Source organism: Myodes glareolus, chromosome 24 (genome assembly GCF_982192425.1).
Source record: "Myodes glareolus chromosome 24, mMyoGla1.1, whole genome shotgun sequence".
In the NCBI taxonomy this organism is placed as follows: Eukaryota; Metazoa; Chordata; class Mammalia; order Rodentia; family Cricetidae; genus Myodes; species Myodes glareolus.
This window is the reverse complement of record NC_142049.1, coordinates 47,571,197-47,590,203: the sequence shown is the minus strand read 5'-3', so window position 1 is coordinate 47,590,203 and position 19,007 is coordinate 47,571,197. Positions and strand designations below refer to the sequence as shown.

The following is a 19,007-nucleotide window of genomic DNA, read 5'->3' as shown; positions in this document are numbered from 1 at the left end:
TAGGCCTAAACTTAAAACTCTCAACAGATGAACTTAATGCTTAAACATAACATTCTTTAGCCACTAGAGAAATGCAAATCAAAACTCTGAGATTCTATCTTATCCACGGTGCGGGAGAATTGTCTGTATTCTGTCAATCATGTTTTAAATAAATGCTGATTGGCCAGGCAGGAGGTGTAGGCAGGAAAACCAGACAGGAAGTGGAAATGAAGCAAAGAGAGCAGGAGAATTCTGGAGAGGAGGAAGTTGATTCCTCCCACTCCTGCCCAGATCACCGAAGCAGCAGGATGTGAGCTGCCCCACTGAAAAAGTTACTGAACCACATGGCTAACATAGATCATAAAAATGGGTTAATCAAGAATGTGAGAGTTAGCTAGTAAATAGCCTGACCTAATGGGCCAATCAGCTTTATAATTTATAGAGATCTCTTGTGTGATTTTTTTCTCTGGGACTAAACAGCTGGGGGTCGGGCAGGACAGAAAACCCCCAACAAGCAGGCCCGGCCCCCTCATGTTACATATCCCTGTAAAAATGACCAAGATTAAAAACACCTATGACAATTTATGCTTAAGACAATGTGGGGTAAAGAAAAAAAAACTCCTCCACTGCTGGAAATGCAAACTGGTACAGCCAATTTGGATCATAGTATGGCAATTTTTCAGAAAATTAGGCAACCATCTACCTTAAGACTCAGCAATACCCCTTTTGGGCCTATATACAAAAGATGCTCAACCATACCATAAGGACACGTGCTCAACTATGTTCACAGCAGAAACTGAAAACAACCCAAAATTCTCCTCTTTTATACCAATGGTAGATGAGAGCCATCATCCTTTCCAATAGCCATACATACCATAAAATATCTTGGAGTAACTCTAACCACACAAATGGCAAACCTGTATGATAAGAATTTTAAATCTTTCAAGAAAGAAATTTAAGACATCAGAAAATGAAAAGATTTATTCTCTTAGGAAGATAGAACCAACACAGCAAAAATGACAACCTCACTGAAATCAATCTACAGATTTAATGCAAACGCTCATTAAAATCACAGCAGAATTCTTCACAGACCTCGAGAGAACAAGCCTCGGCTCTATAGGAAAGATGAAAACTCAGGAGAACCTGAACAACCCACAGAACTGAAATTCATCTTGGATGTAAATTTGTACACTTATAAACAACAGATTTTTGACAAAGAAGCAAAATTGTGAAATGAAAAAGAAGCGTATTTAACCTGCTTGTTCATTTCTAATTGTCCTGAAGCTGCAGCTCTCAGAGACTGCCTTATTTCAAACCAGCCTTCAGCTTCCAGTTGAAGCTGCACCACATGGCAGCGGGTAGGACACAGTCTCTCTCTGCCTGCCAGCCTGCCTTTCCAAGCTCTGGCGGGTGGAGCAGCGTGGATTTTACCCTTACTCCTCATGTCTCGAGGAACTCCTTGAATTCGTGCATAAACTGTTTACTTAATTGTTGTCCCATGGTATAATTTTACCTTGTGTCACTGTGTGTCCAAATCTCTAAATCTGACTCACGGTCGGGTTCTCCTTGGTGATTCTTCACTGAGCCAGTGCTTAGCACTGCTGGCTGTGGTGGCTCACTGAGTGAAGACAGGCCTGTCCTCTGTGCAGTGGTGTTCCTCAAACCTCCACAGTTTCCACAGGTCCCTGTTCGGGTGCCATTTGTCCCGACCAGTGGGACACGAACGGGAGTACGAACCTGGAAGAGAGAGGAATGAAGGGGCAAGAGACACGAGAAATGGACAGCAAGTCTGTTTTCTGATCAAATTGCCAAATGTTATTTCTTCTCAGGGGAAATATATAGCGAAAAGGCAGGGGGGAGGGTAGGATGCTAGAATGTCAGATCTGGAGCCATCCCCTATCTGATAGGAATGGATCAGGAGATGCTGAGGGTCTGTAAATATTTACTAACAAGGGAAATGCTAATTACTTCTGGTACCTGAGATCCACAGGTCTTCAGGGGATCTTAACTCACAGGGCGATGAGGGTTATCTGGGCCCAGAACTTGCCCTACAGAGGCTTCTGAACAGCTTACTTAATTTGTGACTAAGATGGCTATAACCAAATATAGGTCTTTGCTTCCAGCACCTGCACATGCTTTTCCTCTGCATTTATAATACGTGAGACCATGCCCAAAGTGGGCCAGTATCGTAAAGGCTATTGGCTGAAGGAGTTCCAACAGCATTCCCCAAGAATTTGATGCCCACAAATCAGCAGGAAGCAGTCTTGAAAACTCGACACCCTCATCTTCTTAACCTGCCATGCCTAACTCCTTGCCTTTTTAATTATAAGAAAAGATGGGAATGTTACAATTATAATTATGCTGGCCTGCCCTGTCACCTGGGTATCCTGTTCCTTTAAGAGACAAACCCTGCCCACTCTCAATCTCCCCCTTCATGCTGCCCAGGCATGCTGGTCTCAAGTCTCTTTCTTTGTCTCTCTGTGTCCTCTCTTCTGAGGAGGCAGCCTCTGCCTCCCTCCTGCCCCCTTTCCCGTCCCTATCTCTCTTTCTCTCTTCCCCCACACCCCATTACCCTCCAAATATCGACTAAGTAAACTCTCCATACCCAAATTCTCTCTGTATTTTGTATCTGTCTGTCTCCCACCTGCCGTGGCCTCTCCAACCTGTAGTGGGACCTTCCAGGTCACTCGTGCCATAATCTTTCACATACTATCCTGAAAACGTCAGACTCAAATTCTGTGGGGCCTGAAGGTCAAACAGTTTGCAATCTGAGATCCATTCTGATCTCTGGCACACGCATACAATATTGGACATAGTGGTGTGCATCTGAGTGCTCTGCCTGGCTAAGGATTCCCTAGGGCAGCAATTCTGGTCTTTTCTTGAAGGGCAGCCCAACCTTGTCCCTGGAGGCAGGCCTTGCAATCTGAGGCAGTAGGTGTACTGCACTCTTTCAGTCTGTTCAGCTTTGTCAAGATGGTACGGGACAAAGGCTGATATAAAGGGGTCAGAGATGTGAGAAGAGAGTGGAGAAATGTCCCCAACAGAAAGACTCTCCCAAGGAAACGGAAATATATGTTTATTTATGACACAGTAAGAATTCAAAAGTGTTAGGGGGAGAGGTCAAGCAGGCTGCAGTTGGACCATCTTGCCATTTCTGAGAAACTCTGGAAGATCTTGAAATGAGAAAGAAAAGATGTTCCGTGTATTGTTCTTTTTTAAAAATATTACCATGGTGGGATGTCCCAGGCAGCTCGCGGAGCAGCTGCAAGTGGCAGCGCCATGCAGCGGGGGGAGTCAGGGTCCCCGGGTGAGCGGCAGAGTCAGGCAGCTGGATACGGTGAACGGCAGGGTAAATGGACATAAGGCTATACATAAAGCTAGACATTTATTACTTAAAGAAAGGAAAACATAGACAAACATAGAGAAAACAAAGACATACATACACACACACACACACACACACACACACACACACACACACGCACCCACACACACGCACCAGAGAGAGAGAGAGAGAAGATGGCTGCGGGGGAGGTCCAAAAGTGGCTGGGGTGGGCGTGGTTAGTTCTTAAAGTGGCAGCAGAAGACTAACATTCCCGGATCCTTTTTATACTAAAAAGTAGAAGGTTAGACATTACAGGTTGAAGGAATTGGGGCGCGAATTCTCAAGACTGCTTCCAGCTGATTTGTGGGCATCGTCTTTGGGGGGTGTGGGGGTGAGGGAGATCCGAGAGAAGCTGGTGTTGGTCACATCCTGGCAGAGCTGGTCTATGCTCCCGACAGGACAGGTGTCTGTGGCATGGAAATGTCCCTTGTACCTGGTTAGGGTGTTGGCAGAACAGAGGACAAAGTTAAATTAAGAAAAAAATTTTAGGACCAGGGAATTGAGAGGTTTGTATCCGACCTGTTTACAGTGGGTTTTTTAATTTGGCTCCCTGGAACTTATAAGAGAAACAGAAGTTTTAGACATATACATTGTTATTAAGAACTTTTTGGGTTTGTAAAAAACAGAAATTATAATGAAAAGTATTTTTATTTGGTGAGACAACCTGGCAAAACCTCTCAGCTATCAGACTGTCAGAGATCTTTGAGAAGGATAAGATTTTACTTGAGTTACTGATTAAAAAATGACAGAGAACTTACTTGGTTGGCACCCAGAGCTACGCTTTGGTCCTCCCTGGTCGCTGAAGGTTGCATTTGACCTTTGTTGTTTAATGTAGAGCCTGCCAGGCTTTTGAAGACCCTGTGGACCAAGAAATCTTTAGGAAGACAGGCCTACCTTGACCCTGGGCAGCTAGGCTGTCGATTCCAGTGATCCTGTCCACGTTTGGAGGTCTCCAGTTTAGGTGAAAGGCAGTCTTTGCCCAATGGTCGAAGCAAACTGCAGATGGACGTTGGTCTTCTGTCTTCTCGGAGGAAATAGAGTGCTTGCTAGGAGCCAACCTGTAACATTTAAATATCGCATTCCCCAGATCTCTGAGCAGTTGAGGGCTGATTATTAGGTATAGCTGCAGTACAGAATCTGTCTGGAAGATTGGGTTTGAGTTTGACTGTATTGACTCTTAATAGGTAAGATTTATATTTGTAAAAAGACAGACAGAAAGAAAAAAAACTGTTTGTAACATTAAGATTAGTGGCAGAACTGACAATGGTAGAAAACAGCTTAAAAGTCCATACCAGTTTATGATTTTGTAGTCTGAAACGAGATGAAATAAACAATCATTATACATAGAGAACAGGAATTAGGCAGAATGCATGCTCTCTGATGGGCCCTATCAGAAAGCATGTCAGTATGCAAAACACCTGTAATCACAGCTATGGAGAGGATTTCAGTGAACACTGAGGAGGGGGAGGGGAAAGCGGGACATACATAACAGTGGGAGAGCTTGGTCGCGTGATCTGGCTCTCAGTGAATCGAGTGATAAAGTCACCTGAGCCCAATGAACATGGCGGTAGCCACGTGTTGTGGCTTGAATGGAAAGACCGCGGGAATTTTAAAAGCCAGGGGCCGCCTGGTTGTTATGCAGAGTTTGAATCGTGAAAAACCCGCATAAAGAGACAATTTAAGGCATATTTAGGCTGGTACGACTTGCTTTTCCAGGTCAAGACCGTGAAAATCCCTCAAAAACCATGGCATCTCGAGCCTATGGGGAATGGCTCCCCGTTTAGGTGAGATGCAAATAATTGACCACCCAGGACATGTGGGTGAGCATCCTCAGTCCACATGTGGGGGGTATAGGCCAAACCGGTATGAAATGGCGATCTTGCCTCCAGGAATCTCAGAGTGAGACTGAGACTGAGACTGAGAGCTGTCTCCTCCCATTTTACAATCCTCTCTAGTTCTGGGATTAAGGGCATGCACCACTACCACCTGGTTTCTATGGAAAGCTAGTATAGCTACTGGGATTAAAGATGTGTGTCATTGTGGCTACTGGGATTAAAGGTGTGTGTCATTGTTGCCTGGTCGGTAAGGCTGGCCAGTGTGACTGTTTAACTTTCCTGATCCTCAGGCAAGCTTTATTTATTAAAATACAAATAAAAATAAAATAAAATAAAAATAAAATAAAATAAAATAAAAAATACAAAATAAAAATAACAAAATTTATTAAAATACAAATAAAATACAAATGAAATGCCACTACAGCCCACCTCCGGGCCCTGCCCTTCAGGAGTGAGCTCCCTTCCAAGGTATGGGTATCCAGCTGTTCCAGTCATTAGTTGGTCACCCCCATGATCTCCATGCCATCTTAGCCTCAGGACATCTTGCTGCTAGGACAAATTGCAGGTGGAAGGCTTTGTGGTTGGACTGATGTCCCAGTCCCAGTTCCTCCCTTGGAAGTTTTGCCTGGTTACAAGAGATGGCCAGTTCAGGCTCTGCAGTATCCCCTATTTCTAGGAGCCTTAGCTAGGGTCACCCTCAGAGACTCCTGGGTGTTTCCATTGCTCTAGGTTTCTAGCTAATCCCCAAATGCCCCCAGATTCCCTCTGTCTTTTCCTACACACTCTCCCGCCATCTTCCCCCACCTGATTCCTCCTGTTCCCATCTCCATTCCTTCTTCTGTGCCTCTTCCCCCTTCCTTTGGAAATCTAAAATACCCTAACACAGAACACAGGATTAATATTTTAAGGGTGAATTTTTACATATTGGCATACTGTTAAACCTTGACTTTTTCTTTTGGTCTAAAATTCAGGGAATCACGGTCAGATTCTAGGTGAATACAATAGCTCTGGATGTACTGTGCCCAGGAAGCAACCTTCTTCTGCTCACTTCTTGGATTTCAAAATACCCTCATGTACATGCTGGTCCCCATGCTCTGTACGGGGATTTGAAGTCGTCTGCCTGAAAAGTCAACAAACCTTATTTCTAAGTTCTATGAATTTTTACTTTCATTCAAATTGGAAAAATTATGTTTTGCATAATCTTACTTTTTAGTCAAGATTATTTTATTTGTGTATATGTTTTGTGTGTGCATGTGTATGTTTATACAAACATGCACTTGTTCCTAAGAAAGTCAAGAGATATAACTGGATACCCTGCAGCTAGAATTACAGGCTGTTGTGAGCTATGGAAAGTGCCAGTGTGGTTACAGGAACCCGAATTCAGATCTTCTGCGAGAGAAGGCTGCTTTTTAAGTGCTGAGCCACATCTCTAGCCCCAGTCTTAAGATTCATTCATTCATTGGTCTAAGGTACCTGAAAGTTCACCTCTCCAGATACACATGCTTACAAAGCATGAATGTGTAATCTCAATGTGTAAGGTTAATCTATAAAACTTATAGAATAAACCATAGGAAAAAACCTTTGTGATTGGTGCTACATAAAAATATTCTTAGCTATTATGTAAATATTACCATGATGTTTTCAGCACATTTCTGAGCTCTGGTTTTCTGCTTGTTGTTCTTCCAGTGACTGTGGGATGCTGCTCTCAGTCTATGTGGTGGGTTTCTTTATTCTTATAAGCATCACGTTTATCTTTAAACACACTTGAGATCCTATATCACGAAAAGATAACTGCTGCAGTGTAGGTCACATTCTGATAAGGAAAAGTGAAGGCAGGTGGCAGTTAGAGTAACCAATAACACAGCCTTTGTCCCTCAGAAACTCTGGAGAGCACATTGCAGTATCCAACTGGGATTGTGGTGTTTTTTTGAGTCTGGTTTGCTAATGCAAACCAAGAATTAATCAATTTGTTAGGAACTGCCCAAATCAGTACTACAAAATTGTCCGAGATTTTAAAAAAGATGTTATATTTTATCTGTATGCGTGTTCTCACCTATGAATCTGCACCATGCGCATGATTAGTACAATGCAATGTCAGAAAAGGGGTTTAAATTTCCTGGAACTGGAGTTATAGATGGTTGGGAGTAATCATGCAGGTGCAGGCAATTGAACCTGGGTCCTTTGGAAGAGCAAGTGCTCTTGACATGGATCCATTTTCCCAGAACTCTGGTTTCTTACTGTTGACATCTCTTTCTCATATCAGCACCTTCATGTTTGTACCTTTTCTCTTCGTGATGAAAGCTTTCGGCACAACTCATGTATTTGGCAGTGTAAGGGCCAAACCTTGCCTTGTCTTCCCACAGTGAGATTTTTCTAGAACTTATTTAGAAAAGAACCATTGGGGGAAGTGTTTTCCTGGGTTCTTGCCAGCCCCAGCATTTAGAAGCCACTAAAGCTGTGGTCTAAAATTCCAGCCACTTCTTGGGGTGCCAGTGGTTATTTGTCTTGCCTGAGCAACTGGTTTTCAAGTGTACAGGATATAAGACTTTTATATCCGTTCCCATTGCCCTAATGAAATTCTCTGGCTAAAAGCACTTTGAGAAAATGGGTCTATTTGTCTTACATTTCTAGTTATTAGTCCAATATTGAGGAAATATAAGACAGAAAATCCAGGTCAAAATCAGGGAAGACCATGGCTTACTGGCTCACATTCTGCCTCGCTCACCCTGCTTTATTACACAGCCCAGGACTAAAAGTCTGGGGATGATGCCTACCACATTGTGCTGGATCCTCTCACATCATGAATCAGTCAAGACACGGCCAGAGTCTGACCTGATCTTAGGCACTGCTCATTTGAGACCCCTCATACAACACAGGTCTGCACCAAGTTGAAGACTGGGGCTGAACAGGAAGCAGAGTTATGGGGACATGAAAAACTTGCACCAAGATCTCAAAAATAGTTGACTTGTTCAGTTGGTGTGCAATATTGAATTCCATACTGAAAGCTCCAAATAAGGCAATTTATAAAGCTGTGAGGGTCAGGTTTAAGTTGTTGTGGACAAATGAGGATGCTGAAGATTCCAGGAAAGTGGGATGTGTATAAGGAAACCTGTGTTCAGTCCTGTGATTGGACTGGAGTGGAGTGGAGCAATCCTGGAAGAGAGGCCATATGAGCTGCAGAAGGAAAGGCTGAGGAGGATGGTCTGCTATAACATGAAGGGCCGGTTTGTTGGGGTTTCTGTCTCACCCGGCACCCCATAGTCGGCATGCTCCATAGAGAAATCACACAGAGAACTCCATAAGATTATAAACTGATTGGCCCATTAGCTCAGGCTTCTTGTTAACTCTTGTAGCTTATATTAATCCATTGTTCTCATCTATGTTAGCCATGTGGCTCAGTACCTTTTTCAGCGGGGCAGGTTACATCTTGCTTCTCTGTGGTCTGGACAGGAATGGGAAGAATCAACTTCCTCCTCCCCAGAATTCTCCTGCTCTCCTTACATCTTATCTACTTCCTGTCTGGTTTTCCCGCCTATACCTTCCTGCTTGGTCAATCAGCATTTATTTAAAACATGATTGACAGAATACAGACAATTCTCCCACACCACTTTCCCCTCTTTTTTCAAAAAGAAAAAAAAAAACCAAAAGAAAATACCCATAGTCCACTTTGTGGGAATGTGGGCATAGTTTTCCAGGCTACTTCCAGCTGATTGGGGGCACTGACAATCTTATGGGGACCTAAAGAAAATTTAGTGTTATGATCAAGTCCTGACTGAAGTATCCTGTGAGTTTTGATCATCTCAGGCAGCAGTCTTGAACCTGTTCTGGATGAAGAACTCAGATATCTGTGCCATCTATTCCTGCTGGAGATTTTTCAGGTGGTCTTCATTGATCAAAGGTGATTTTTCTTAAGTCTGAATAAATCCAGAGCCTCTCATTTTCTGTGGAAACAAAAGCAAAATCTCTTTTCCAAGCGCTGGGATTAAAGGTGTGTACCACCACACCCAACTACTCTATTTTTTCTTTTTTTTAACTTTGAGAACTTTAACCTTTAGCCTGTATATATTTTTAACACACTATAAACCATCTCAAACCAAACTGAATGGAGAGAAACTTAAGGTGATTCCACTAACACCAGGAACAAGACAAAAGGTTGTCCAATTTCTTCATATCTATTCAACACAGTACTTGAAGTTCTAGCTAAAAGAAAAAGACAACTGAAGTATATCAAGGGGACACAAGTTAGAAAGGAAGAACTCAAAACATCACTATTTGTAGATGATATAGGATACATAATTGACCTAAAAATTTCTATATGGGAAGACCTACAGCTGATAAAGACCTTCAGTAAAGTAGCTGATACAAAATGTCAGTGGTTGTCCTATATGCAAATGACAAATAGCTGAGAATTAAATCAAGAAAACAACACTCTTCACAATAGCCACAAATAATATATGTTGGGGGTAACTCTAAGCAAGGAAGTGAAAGACATTTATGACAAAGACTTCAAGTTTTTGAAGAAGGAGACTGAAGAAGATACCAGAAGATGGGAAGCTCTCCCATGCTCATGGATCAGCAGGATTAATGTAGTAAAATGGAGATCCTACCAAAAAGAATCTATAGTTTCAATGTAATCCTCATTAAAATTCCAGCACAATCCTTTACTAACCTTGAAAGAACAATACTCAGCTTCATACAGAAAAACAAAAAGCCCAAGGTACCTAAAACAATGCTATGTAATAAAGACCTTCCAGAGCCATCACCTCCCTGACTCCAAGCTGTGCTACAGAGCTGTAGTGATAAAGCTGCATGGTACTGGGGGAAACAGACAGGTGGGTCCTGGAGTCCAATCCCTGACGCAGACTCGAATCCACATACTTAAGGACAGCTGACTGTTTTTAAATACAGATGCCAGAAATATACAATGGGGAAAGAAAGCAGTGGGAGCAGAGCTGTCTCTGACTCCTTTGCCTACATGTATGACCCTTCTCCTCCTACTGGGTTGCCTCATCCAGCCTTGATGTGACAGTATATGTCTGATATTAGAGTAGCTTGTTGTACTGTGTTAGGGGGATGTCCCTGGGAGGCCTGCTCGTTTCTGAAGGGAGGCAGAGGTGTGTGGGTCTGTGGGGGAAAGGAGGTGGGGAGAGAGTAAGGGGAGGGGTGTGAGGAGAAACTGTATCTGGGATGTAATATATGAGAGAAGAATAAAAGACCTTTGATATATCACTATAATTTTTATTCATAGTAGTGTTTTCAGAAACAGAAGAATCATGTTACATATTTTTCTCAGCTTGTAGATAATGAAATAAAAACATGTCTCAGTGCAGTGATTTAACTAAACTAAAGAAGGTACAGATGAGTTGGGAAGTGGGACAAACCTTTAATCCCAGCACTAGGGAGGCAGAGGCAAGTGGACCTCTGTGAGTTCGAGGCCAGCCTGGTCTACAAGAGTTAGTTCCAGGACAGTCTGAAAGGCTACAGAGAAACCCTATCTTGAAAACTAAAAAAAAAAAAAGGAAGGTAAGAATGAGACACAGTGATCTTTGTGACATTAGAGAATGACTCCACTGGTAACTCAAATATCTAAAGGAAATTGCAGGGCTCAAATGGACACCAACAACTTGGAATTGATAACTCATAATGTTTATTCAATAAATTTAAACACTCAAATTGATGTGCTGTAAAAAGACTTATTAAGAGCACACAAATGTATATGCAAAAGCCCAATTTTTCATAAAGGGAAAAGAGAAACTACAAAACAAATAGTGAAGAATAATGTGGTTTTCCAGGAGAAGGAGTGGATCTCCTCCTCCTCAACTGTCCTGCTGTGGGTGGTCAGACAAATTCTACTGACCATGTAATAGAGCTGTCCATCGGGACCCTGGAAACCTTGCTAGCATAGAAACACCAACACTTTCCTAGCACAGACATGATATGCCACCAGGATGAAGACATTCAAGACCAGGAATGATTTCGCTAGAAATTCAGGACTCTAGGAATGCTTTATTATAGAGCAGCATCTATTACCCATGATATTTTATAAAATTCACTACTTACCGTTGTCAATCAAGCCCAGCGTCAAGCTCAATATCACCGAGGGTGTCAAGGAAGCAACATCCTCTGCGGCCCCTGTGGTGTCCTCCGGTCCCCAGACAATCTGTGAAATGGTCATTGATAATGTGTTTCAGGGAGGATGTGATGGCTTTCTCAGAACACAACTGCACTCGCAGATTCAGAAAAGAACACTTGCAAATAAGTGTCTGAAGGGTGTACGGAAACCTAGAGTTTGGCACAGGGATCTCGTCTTCCCACTCATCCGTCAAGCCATTGAGCTCCTCCTTAGGCAAGACAATAGACCAGAGGGTACATATTCACAAGCAGAGCTCCACCCAATGTGTACAGATTGACCAACATAATCATTTCTGTTCATATATCTCACCATGGTGTTTATTTCCTACTGAGTATCTAGAACATATGGACAGCACACCCAATATGACACGAGAAGGGTCATGACACTGAAATGTGCTTTCATCCCAAAGGGACACTAAGTTGGGTGATGACTCACACAGAAGTAATTTTAAAATTTGGAAAACTGGTTAATATTCATTAAAGAATAACAGAAAATGATGTGACTGAAATCTAAGAATATTATGAGATGTAAGATATATTAAATTATTTCATGGCAATAATCAAGTATTTTCTCATTAACTCTCTAAGGTAGCTGAATATTCATGTCATTTTGCAGGTGGTAATACCCTCAAACACTTTTAAGTCAGTATAATGTGACTGTCATGTATTACTTATTGGAACAGATCTGCAGTCCTCCTTCATGCCTGAAGGGGGCTTGTCTCATCCGTCGGTAAGTGTACACATTCTTTACCATCAGCAGGAGTACAAATATTAGCTGCTGTTTAACAACAATCAAAAGCACACTTACAAACTGGAACACTCTAAACTGGACATAGAAGTAGCTGAACGCTAGATGACACTATGATTGTCTCATATATGCTGAAGCCACACTCAGTTCCTCACACCCCTTCCTGTTGTCTGTGCGATCAAGACATAGCCCCTTCTCCAGTCCTTGCTACTTCTCCCGCACCATGTCTGCCTCTGTGCCACCATATTCTGACACGATGATAATGGGCTAAACTTCTGAACCTGCAAGCCCTCCAAACACATGTTTCCTTCATCAGAATTGTCAGGGAAATGGTGTCTCCACAGCAATCGAATCCCTAAGACACTGCCTTAAGACTATAACCACTTTGTACTTTGCTTATGCACAGAAGTTCAATAGTATTTAGGGAACGTCAGAGAATGCTGCTATGGAGGATGGATTGTGTGTTATGAAATTATGTAAACATGTAGATATATGAATATGGTGCAGACATAGTTCAACATATAGAAAACGATAAATGAAATCCACCACATAAACAAACTAAAAGACAGAACCCACATCGCAACCTTATTAGACTACGAACGGGTCCTTTGACAAAATTCACATTTCCACCAAAAGCAAAAATGAGGCAAGGTTGTCCACTCCCTTCATACCTATGTGATACAGTACTTATATTCTTAGCAAGAGCAGTAAGCCAACCGAAGGAGATCAAGTGCATACTCATAGGAAGGGCAGAAGGGAAAGTGTTTATTTGCTGATGCTAGAAACTTCTACACCAAGAAACTTCTACAGCTGACAAATACTTCATGCAAGGAGCAGAGTACAAAATTATCACACAAAATCAGTAGCCTTCCTAAATACAAATGACAAATGGATTGAGAAACAAGTCAGAAAAACAACACTTTTCAAAACACCCCTGAACTATACATGTATCATCTTGGGGAAACTCTAAACAAGGAAGTTAAAGATTTGTCGAATGAAACTTTAAGATACTGAAGGAAGAAATCGAAGATGATATCAGAAGACCAAAATATCTACCATACTCATGGATTGGAAGGGTCAGTTTAGTGGAAATGACTACCATATCAAAAGCAATATAAAGACTCACTGAAGTCAGCAAAATTCCAACACAGTTCTTCACAGATCTTGATGGGACAATGTTCAGCTTCATATGGAAGCACACACACACACACACACACACACACACACACACACACACACACTTATAGAGGAAATATCTAAAGCAATCCTATATAATACACACACACACACGGAGAGAGAGAGAGGAAGAGAGAGAGGGAGAGAGAAAGGAAACATCTAAAGCAATCCTATATAATACACACACACACACACACACACACACACACGGGGGGGGGGACATCTAAAGCAATCCTAGGTAATACAAGAACTGCTGGTGTTCTCTGATCTCAAATTGTACTACAGAGAAAGAGTAATAAGAAAAACTTGGTAGTGGCATCAAAACAGACATTGATCAAGAAAATCAAATTGAAGGTTTATCCATAAGGACACACACCTATGGACACCTGATCTTTGATAAAGGAGTTAGAAATGCACACTGAAAAACATACAGCATTTTCAACAAATGGTGCTAGTAAACCAGGATGGTGGCCTATAAAACATAAATATTTCCCTATTTATCACCCTGCACATAACTTGACTCTAAATGGATTAACATCAACACACAACTAGACACACTGACCCTGATGGAAGAGAGGGTGGAGAACAGCCTTGAGCTCTGTGGCACAGAAAAGACTTGAACAGAACACCATTAGCACAGGCAGTGAGAACAACAATTAATAAATGGAACCTCAGGGAACTGAAAAGCTTCTGTACGGCAAAGGACACCATCATTTAGACAAAGCAGCAGACTATATAATGAGAAAAGAATGTTTTCAACCCCACATCTGATAAAAGGATAAAAAGTAAAATATGAGAGGAACTGAAAAAACCTGGACAACAAGAAGACAAATAACTCAATTAATAATGCAGTACAGATCTAAACAGAAAAGTTCTCATAAGAGAAAAATCAAACAGCTGAGATGTAATGAAATGTTCAATATTCTTAGTCATTAGGGATATGCAAATCAAAACTACTTTGAGATTTCACCTAATACCTGTCAGAATGGCTAAAATTCAACAAAACAAATGATGGCTCAAACCCACAAAACAAATGACAGTTCATGCTGGTGAGAGTAGGAGTGCAAACTCACACAACTATGAACACAGGTGTGGTGATTCTTCAGGAAGCTGAGAATCTATCTACACCAAGATCCAGGTATACAACTCTTGGGCATATGCCAAAGGACTCTACAACCTACTACAGAGACACTTGCTCAAACGTGTTCACTGCTGCTCTACTTAGAAGACCCAGAAACAGAAAACAGCCTACTTGTCTGTCTGGATGGATGGACAGAGAAAGTGTGATACATTTACACAAGCTGAGATATTACTCAGCTATTTAAAAACATGAAATTCTCAGGGAATTCGATAGAGGTAGAAAAAAAAATCATCTTGATTGAGGCAATCCAGACCCAGAAAGACAACTATGGTATGTATTCACTTCTGTGTGGATGTTAGTTATTAAGTCTTTGGTAAGCAGGTGGTTTGGTATAGAGAAAGGGACTGGGGGTGAGGATCTCCTATAGAAGGGGAATTAGAAAATTCATTTATGAACAGATGAGAGGGTGGACGCTGTATTCTGGTGTTCAAATAGACACAGGGAGGGAAGAGGGGTGGTGGAGGGAATACAGGGAAGGAGAGCTAAAACTAAGAGACCTCTGATGGGGTAATTTGGAAACCTGAATAACAGAACCTTCTTAAGATACATAAAGATATATAAAAAATCTAAATAGAATCACTAAATAATGGGGGAGACAAAGCCTCAAGGTGGCATCTCTTGCCGCCAAATGAAACCTCCAGGACTAGGAATCAGTTACATCTAATTGATGCCTACCTAGAGCCATCACCCCTACTGAGTAGTGTTCACAGAAGGTCCCTGGTATGCCACTAAAGGAGTAAGGTCAATGCCAACCCAGCTACAAACACCGTGCTCTAAGATGAAGACCTTCCTGAAAGTCATGCGGTGCACGAGTGCCACAAGCCTGTGGGAGTGAACAGCTACTGTCAGATTGCAACTAAGTCTCAGCCCACGAGCAGGAACCCAGTCAGACTGCTAAGGAGGACAATAACCCAAGCCTGGATAGGGCAGGGACCTAGAGAAAAACCAAACAGTACCGTTCTGCTGAAGGTACTTAGCAATAAAAGGATTCCCAATGACATTTTACCATCCTCACAGATTAGTATCTTGTTCAAGCCACCATGGAGGAGCTTCCTCCTGCTAGAGCAGGAAAAAATGAGAAAAAATACAGAGACCCAAACCTTGACAATATGTAGAGAATGAGAGAGGCTTTGGAACTCTCAGTTATACACATGGGATATCTCCATCCAATCCCCACCCACAGGGCTCAGGGAACTCTGTGGAAGAGGCAGGCAGGCAGATTACAAGAGCAGGTGAGTATGCAAGACACCAAGAAAACACAAGGAGACACAACAGGTCTGATGCCCAAATGACCCCACAGGGACTGGCAGCATGCACAGGGTCTAAGCAAGATGGGTACCAGCACTGTGAGGGGAAGTAGACACCAGCCCACATCCTTAACCCTGGATCTCTAACTGCTAACACTCACAACGGAAAAGTTGGTTTTCTCCAATGGAGTCTCACTGGATACACAAACCACACTTAAGAGCAATCCCAATTCCCAACAGGACACAGCCAACACAAAATTAATTCATTGGTATTATTGGAGGTTTCTTTTGTCTTACAATATTTTCTTCTGGCCATTTTTTAAAGTTTACAGATCTTTTGTTTATATACTATGGTTTATGATTTTTTTTTGAGTTTTCTCTGTGTGCCAATGTGTGTCCCTGCATCCATCTGTGTGTCTTATGCTCTTTCTTTGGATCTTTTTTCTGTTTTGTTTGACTCTGGTGTCATTATTCTTATGTTATCTTATTTTACTTTATTATTTGTTTAGGTGCTTGTTATTTTGTAATGAGAGAAAGAGACAGAGACAGAGAGACATAGAGAGAGAGAGAGAGTAAAAGAAAGGATGTGGATTTATGTGGTTGGATCATTCCCTTTGAGAACGAAAACTTTATTGCTCTACCCTTTCTGATTTAAGCAAAGACTACAGAGCATAAAAATGAAAGAAGACTTACGTGGGCAAATAGTCCATAAACCTGAACTCAGTTCAGTCAAATTCTGTAAAATATTCCCTCTACCGAGTACAGAAATTGTAGCAGTTAAATTTGTTTTAATAGTGATAGGAAAGCATTATCAATGTACATCAATCTTCAGAATATTTCAAACACTTTCAGATATTTTGTCAGAACATTTTGCCATACCTTCCACATTTATGAATTAAGTAAAATCTAAGAGCCTTTTACACTATTTATCATTGAAGAGGGAGAGGACAGAGTGAAATGGAATTGAGTCAAGAGGACAACAGTTCAGACCACCTAGAATATCCTGACAGGGTTGAAAGTACCATGATATTAGAAGCAGTTCTTTTTCTAACAGAGTTTCTCTCAGGCCCCAAATCTCAGGATTTACTACTTTACTTCACCAGGTTGCTATGACAATTTCACCAGCTGAAAATATACACATAATAATAAAGTTGTATATAATTTGCTTCTCAGTCTTGAACTGATTAGAATCCCAAATGAAAGCCACTATGTTGTTTATCAATGGCCTGAACTAAAGAGTCAGCCCAAGGTGAGAACATTAAAACATTCCAAGTCATGAATTTGTCTATTGCTGTTCTTCTTCTATCCAATAATGAAATCCTTAACTAGCTGATGAGTCTATTTCCTCTACTGTACCTTCAGCGCTTGAGATTCTCTCTTCCATCTCTTGTATTCTGCTGTTCATGCTTGCATTTGTGGTTCCTCATCTTTTGCTCATGATTTCTGTTTCTATAATTCCTTCGGCTTGTGTCTTCTTTATTGTTTCTATTTCAGTTTTCAAGTCCTGGATAGTTTTTTCATATGTTTGATTTCTTTTTGTTTTTCTTTAAGTGATTTGTTGATATCTTCTCATTTTTTCTTTGTCTTTTCCTCCATTTCTTTAAGGGGATTTCCCATTTCATTTTAAGAATTTCAAACATTCTCTTGAAGTTATTTTTTAGGTCATTTTCTTCTGCTTCATCTGTATTTGGTTGGTCAGGTCTTGCTGTTGCTCCCAAGGTCCAGTTGAAGAACAGAAGGAGGGAGAAGATGAGCAAGGAAGTCAGGACCACGAGGGGTTGGTCCACCCACTGAGACAGTGTGCCTGTTCTAATGGGAGCTCATCAAATCCAGCCGGACCTGGTCTTTAGGTTTTACTGGTATTGTGTTGCTTTTTGTGGTTTAGTGTGTGATCTTACCTTGTCTGCTCATCTTTTCCTCTATAGGTGTGGTTGGGGCTGTCTGAGGTTCTGTTGAATAATCTTCTAGGTGTCAGTAAATCCCAAGCTCAGATGGTTTTCCTCGTGGTACAGTCGGTGTCACAGTTCTAGTTACCCCGTTGGTTACTCCTGTTCCTGGAGACAGCTCAGTGCTCCTGTGCTTTGCTCTGCTCCCTTGGAGTTTCCTGTCTCAGGCTTACTTTGGCCTAGGTTGCTGGCTTTGATCTGTTTCTGAAAATCCTGGACTGGATCCCCTCCTGCAGAAGTCCCTGGCTTGGAGTTGGACCTGTTCTGGTGGAGATCACTGACTCTGGATCTGGTCACTGGCTCAGTCTTGATCTGCCAGTGTTCTGGGACTGGGATGGCTCCCAGGACTGGATTTGCTCCTGGCTTCTGCTCCCGGTGGAGCTGGGGAGTTTTCTTAATTCGTGTTTGATGGGGGAGGTCCCAACCACTGTAGGTGTTACCTTCCTTGGGCATGTAGTCCCTGGTTCTATACAATGCAGGCTGAGCAAGTAATGGTGAGCAATTCAGTAAACACCACCCCTCCAATGCCTCTGAATTGGAGCCTTACTATAGGTACCTCTCCTGTCTGAGTTCCTGTACTGAATCCTTTGTGAATAACAGGGATGTTTATCACAAACTGTGGGCCACCTTGATTTGAGTTCGAACTGGAAAAGCAAGATAATCTTGCCACTTTGTCAGTTATGAGACTTCTAGTAAGCTTTTCAGAATACTCTGATCTTCCATGGTGTCCCTGATCATGGGGAGGGAATATAATAGAGATATTTTATTTGTGGCTGAGCATTCCACTGTCATTTACTTTCTGTATTTTAAACAATTGTAGGTTTCTCTGCTAACCACGCTGCACTCCACAAAAGCCTGATGAGACTGGAGATCTGAACTATTACATGAGAGTAAACATAACAACTTGGTGGCAGCTTGGAACTCTGTCCATTTATCATAACAGTAGTAGTTTCACCCACAGGGCCAGCATACTCTACAACTACTGGCTCATGGCCATATTGACAGTGTTTTTTTAGTTAAATTAATTTTTAATATTAAATAGTAAGAAAATCATACACATGAATATACAGATAGTTTGGAAAAAAAACATGGAAGTATTTCGTAAACAAACAGTTAGCATGAGATCCAACAATCACACTCCTGGGTAAAGATCCAAGAGACACAGAACCAGAAGCTCAAAATTGTTTCATATTCCCACAGCTGTGCCATTCACAATAACCAAGGAATGGGAATCACCAAATGTCTGTCCGCTGGTGAATAGGAAAGACATGGAACAGCAGCACACTGGGAAACTCCTCAGCCATCTCAACCTCTCATTTCAAAATGAGACACAGTGCTGGCTTTCAGCAAATACAGAACATGCTCTCTTCATGAATAGCAGTAATTTAAAGCTAAAATTGTGCTTTTTAGTAATATCC

General features: G+C 41.7%; 1 long non-coding RNA gene across 1 annotated transcript; it reads right to left on the bottom strand.

The window, feature by feature from the left end:
• Positions 1–942: 942 nt before the first annotated feature.
• Positions 943–5,167, bottom strand: LOC146889976 (uncharacterized). The gene is made up of 2 exons (XR_014999523.2): positions 3,208–5,167; positions 943–1,716 (listed from the first exon to the last, which is right to left on the bottom strand). It is a non-coding gene; the product is annotated as an uncharacterized LOC146889976 (long non-coding RNA).
• Between the last annotated feature and the right edge of the window lie 13,840 nt (positions 5,168–19,007).